This window comes from Cornus florida, unplaced genomic scaffold (genome assembly GCF_030987335.1).
Source record: "Cornus florida cultivar Cherokee Brave unplaced genomic scaffold, ASM3098733v1 CherokeeBrave_3.0.0_Hap2_Chr02, whole genome shotgun sequence".
Classification (NCBI taxonomy): Eukaryota; Viridiplantae; Streptophyta; class Magnoliopsida; order Cornales; family Cornaceae; genus Cornus; species Cornus florida.
The window spans coordinates 21,703,957-21,708,491 of NW_026775572.1; the positions used below are offsets into that span (position 1 = coordinate 21,703,957).

Consider the following 4,535-nt stretch of genomic DNA (forward strand, 5'->3'; position numbering starts at 1 on the left):
ATTTTATTAGTGATTTGAGTTATTAATATTTTGTTCTTTAGCATTGATGTGGGGTGATGATTATTTTATATATATAGGTGTAGGTGTGTGTGTGTGTGTGTGATCTTGTGGAGAAAAAAAAAAAAAAAAAAAACAGTGCTGAATTGGAAATGAAAGAAGTGAGGAAAAGTTGTTTTTGGCGAGTCCCATTTGTCATGGGTTTTGATTTTTATTACATGTTTATGTATATATCTTATATATATATATATATATTTTTAAGGCATGATGGTATATATATTATTTATGTATTTATGTTTTGATGAAGAGAGAAGCAAATGAGTGGTCTGTTTGGAGAAGGTGCCGAAAAAAGAGAGAGATCGTGTGGTTTGTGTGTATTTGCAGAAGGTAATGATTTTGGTGTGGGTCCCATGATTATTTGAATGGGTTTTGTTTTGATGGAAAGAGGACACCTGCCGAAATAGGGTAAGAAAAGAGGAGCTGGTCAGTTTAATGGAAAAAGAAAGGGAATTCGTGGGTCCCACAAGTTGATTTTCTTGGTTGGCTTCACGTGGGTTCTAATGGAATAGGAAAAGAGAGCAAGTGGCGAGCCCATTTGTGGTGATTGAATTACTTTTTGTTTGGCCAAAAGTAGAGTAGTTCACGTGGATTGAGTCGGTGGAATTGTCTATTTAATGTGTGTTGTGAATGAAGTTGAGGCAGAGAAGATAGAAAAATTAGAGAGCGAGCCGAGGGAAAAACAGAGAGTGATACAGAGAGTTTTGAGAGATAGAGAGGAGCTGAGATTTGCAGAGGGCGCAGCGGAAGCTTGGAGACTTGGTGATCCAATGAAAAATTAATCTTTTTCAGTGTAGGGTTCTCTATACCTTGAATGACATGGGGAGGTTTTGATTAAATGCATATTTATTTTGTTTATACTCACTTTTATATGTTTATGTTGTGAAACTGTTTTATTAAACCTCCATGAGATTCTTGTTATAGTTTTTCCTACTGGGACTTTTGTCTCACCACCCTCCAGTTTCAGGTACCAAGGACGAACAGGGATTACTAGATTCGGGCTTAGGTTGAAGAGTTGGCGTTGCAGGAATTTATTTTATTCATTTGGAGATTTTTTTGTGTATTTGAGGAATAACTTTGTATAAAAGAGGGGGTAATTTTTATGATCCTGGGCGTATTTTGATGTATTTGTATATGAATAAATGGAGGATTTTATTGGAACTGTCGGGGCGTGACAAGTGGGTGAGGATAACCCAACCAGTCAACGTAAAATCCCATACGTCGACTGAGTAGCGTGAACCAGTCGACCCCACACGTCGACCGGTATCCTAGCAGTGAGTGATGTTACTGTGCATGACCCAAATCAGTTGACGTGTAAAGAATTCACGTCGACCGGTTCCTATTTTATATACATTTGTGATTTAATTTCCCTAATTATCCTTTACCACCTATTTAAAGTTACAAGTATTTATTATATTGCCCAATAAAATACATTAATTATATTTTCCATGGGAATGACCCTATTACCACCGGACTTCATCGCAATCATTGGATGACCTTAGTAAATGATCGTCTTACCCTTTTGGGTCTTAAACCATTACAATTATATTGAAATGACCATTTTACCCGCGTTGGGCTGTAAATTATTAAATTAATGGGAAATGACCATGGTACACTTGCATAATCTCTGGTTCGAGTAAGGACCATGTTAGCGATTCGGACCCATAGGTTCGGGTCATTATACAAAAATTGCTATGCTTCAGTATTTTTTAAGAAGAAATGCCTGTCCAAGCAATGTTTTGTTTTCTGTCTGCTTCTTCAAATAAAATAAAAAAACCATGGTCATGCTCTGCACCAAGCATATGGATCTTTAAGCTTAATCAAATACTTCAAAACTAGCTAACAACTATGGTCATGCTTTGCAAGTATTACTCTTGCAATTACAGTACCCTTGCAAAATTATCTGAGAGGCTTCTCTATATTCACTTCATGATCACCTTTTTCTTTCTTCTCATCATCCCTCTTGCATCACCATTAGAATTCAACATCTCTGCAATCACAAGCAATGATCTAAACGTCAAAATAAGAGTCTACGGAGACTCTTATGTCTCAGCACAAGGCTTCCAAGTCACACCGGACGAGTGCGGCCAAACATCAATGGATAAAGTTGGTCGAGCCACATATATTGAAGCACTGCACCTTTGGGACAAGGCTTCTCAAAACATAGCAAACTTCGCCACCAATTTCTCCTTTGTCATTGATTCAGCAGGAAGTTTAAAAGGCGGCGATGGATTTGCATTCTTCCTACTTCCCAATGTTTCGAATATAAGTATTATCCTCAACACAAAAGGTGGTGCTCTTGGTCTTCCAATCGGTAGCGTAAGTCCCACAATTAACGCCACCACTCCATTTGTTGCTGTGGAGTTCGACACTTTTAAGAATGGTTGGGATCCATACAACCTGACCAACAGTCATGTAGGTATCAATCTTAGCTCTTTGAGATCTGTTAACACTTCAATATGGTATGGTAATATTACTCAAGGGGGAGAAAATGAAGCATGGATTACTTATAATTCTAGCTTGAAAACTTTGAGTGTCAGCTTCACCAGTATTGTAAATAATGCAATAGTTCGACAAGATAACCTTAGTTGCATTGTTGATTTGAGTGTCATCTTGCAGGAAATGGTTTATTTTGGCTTTTCAGCCTCAACCGGAGCAGCTTTCGAAAAACATGCCATTAAATTATGGAGTTTCAACTCAACAGATCTGCCAGTACCGGTGGCACCGAGCCCCAGTTCAGGCAAAACAGATCCAGCGCCGCAGGCATCAAGCACCAGTCCAGGCCCCAAACCTAAAGGAAAGACGGCACTAGTGGCTGGATTAAGTGTTGGCTCATGTGCTTTGGTTGGCGGATTGGGTTTGATTGCCATTTTCTTGTGGAAGAAAAGGAAAACTGAAAGTAGTCGTATGGCGGCCGACTATCATGAGTTGGAAAGGAATAATATAAGGAATACTGAAAATAATCCGATACCAGCAGACTATGAGTTGGAAAGGGTGGAAGTACCTAGGAACTTCTCATACAGGGAATTAGAAGTCGCGACCAATAGTTTTGCAGATGAACGGCTGCTTGGAAAGGGTGGGTTTGGATGGGTTTACAAAGGGGTCTTGAGTGATACCAAATCCAGTGTTGCTGTTAAAAAGATAATTCCAGGGTTGCGGCAAGGTATGAAGGAGTATGTCTCAGAAGTTCAAGCCATTCGCATACTGAGGCACAAGAACTTGATAAAACTCATCGGTTGGCGTCATGATCAAGATCCGGAACTTCTCATTGTTTATGATTTCATGCCAAAAAAGAGCTTTGATTTCCATCTTTTCAAAGAAACGTGCTTGTTGAAATGGGAGGAGAGGTATAGGATCGCGTTAGGCCTGGCATCGGCATTGGTTTATATGCAAGAGGACTGTGAACAATGTATGTTGCACCGGAACATCAAATCGAGCAATGTTTTGTATGATTCGAATTTTAATGCTAAGCTTGGGGATTTTGGGCTAGCAAGACTCGTAGAACACGGAAAAGAGTCTCAAACAATGGATTTGCTTGGGACACCTGGTTACGTGGCTCCGTGGCTCCTGAATACCATCAGAATAGCAAAGCTACCAAGAAATCAGATATCTACAGTTTTGGGATTGTTGCTTTGGAGATAGCATGTGGAAAGCGTGCTATTGAACACGGTGAAGCCAATGGCAAGAAAGTTGCAATTGGATTAGTGAAAGTGGTATGGGGACATTATGGAAATAGAAATGTTCTTGAGGTAGCCGATCCAAAATTAGGCGGAGAATACGATGTGGAACAGATGAATCGTTTGATTGTTGTGGGGATTTGGTGTGGTTATCCAGATTATAGCAGCCACCCTTCCATAAGGCAAGTCATGGATGTGCTGAACAATTCTAAAGCTCCGTTGCCAGACCTGCCATCAACCATGCCAGTATCCAAATTTATTCCTCTTCCAGTAATTCTTTCCTCATCGAATAGTTCTAGTGGTTCTGAAAGAGGCCAACCTTAATTTTCAGGCAGTCCTCAAACTTCAGCTCATTTTCTACAGCTTGTGGTGGTTCATGATTCTCGCACATTCAAATTTGTAGCTATGTCCTAAATATATTAAGTTTGAAATATGCATGTGATGTGTGTGTGTTTCAGTGTTTGTATGTTTTCTTCTTATCTCTGTGCCTTAATTACATCTAGCATTGTTATTGGCACTTGATGTTTTCAATCTGTATAATTTACGTTATTTTATATTGTAAGTGTGAAGTATTGTAACTTGAGCGAAGAGATTGGTAATGAATAGTGTGATTTCAATTTCTATGTTTACCTATTTGTGATTTTAGGTGGTGTTTAGAATTATAATAATAATTCTTAAAGGCTAAAGCATTTAATATAATTTTAATATAGTATACATTAGGCAGGGCCAATAACTTTTAGAACCTGTTCCTGCTTCAAGACCCACGACGGGTTTCAAAGTTAAATCCATACCCTCTCTAACGGT

At 39.0% G+C, this 4,535-nt stretch overlaps 1 pseudogene; it reads left to right on the top strand.

Annotated features, from left to right (window-relative positions):
• Positions 1 to 1,902: 1,902 nt before the first annotated feature.
• On the top strand, positions 1,903 to 4,055 carry LOC132295813 (L-type lectin-domain containing receptor kinase IX.1-like; annotated as a pseudogene).
• The last annotated feature ends 480 nt before the right edge of the window (positions 4,056 to 4,535 follow it).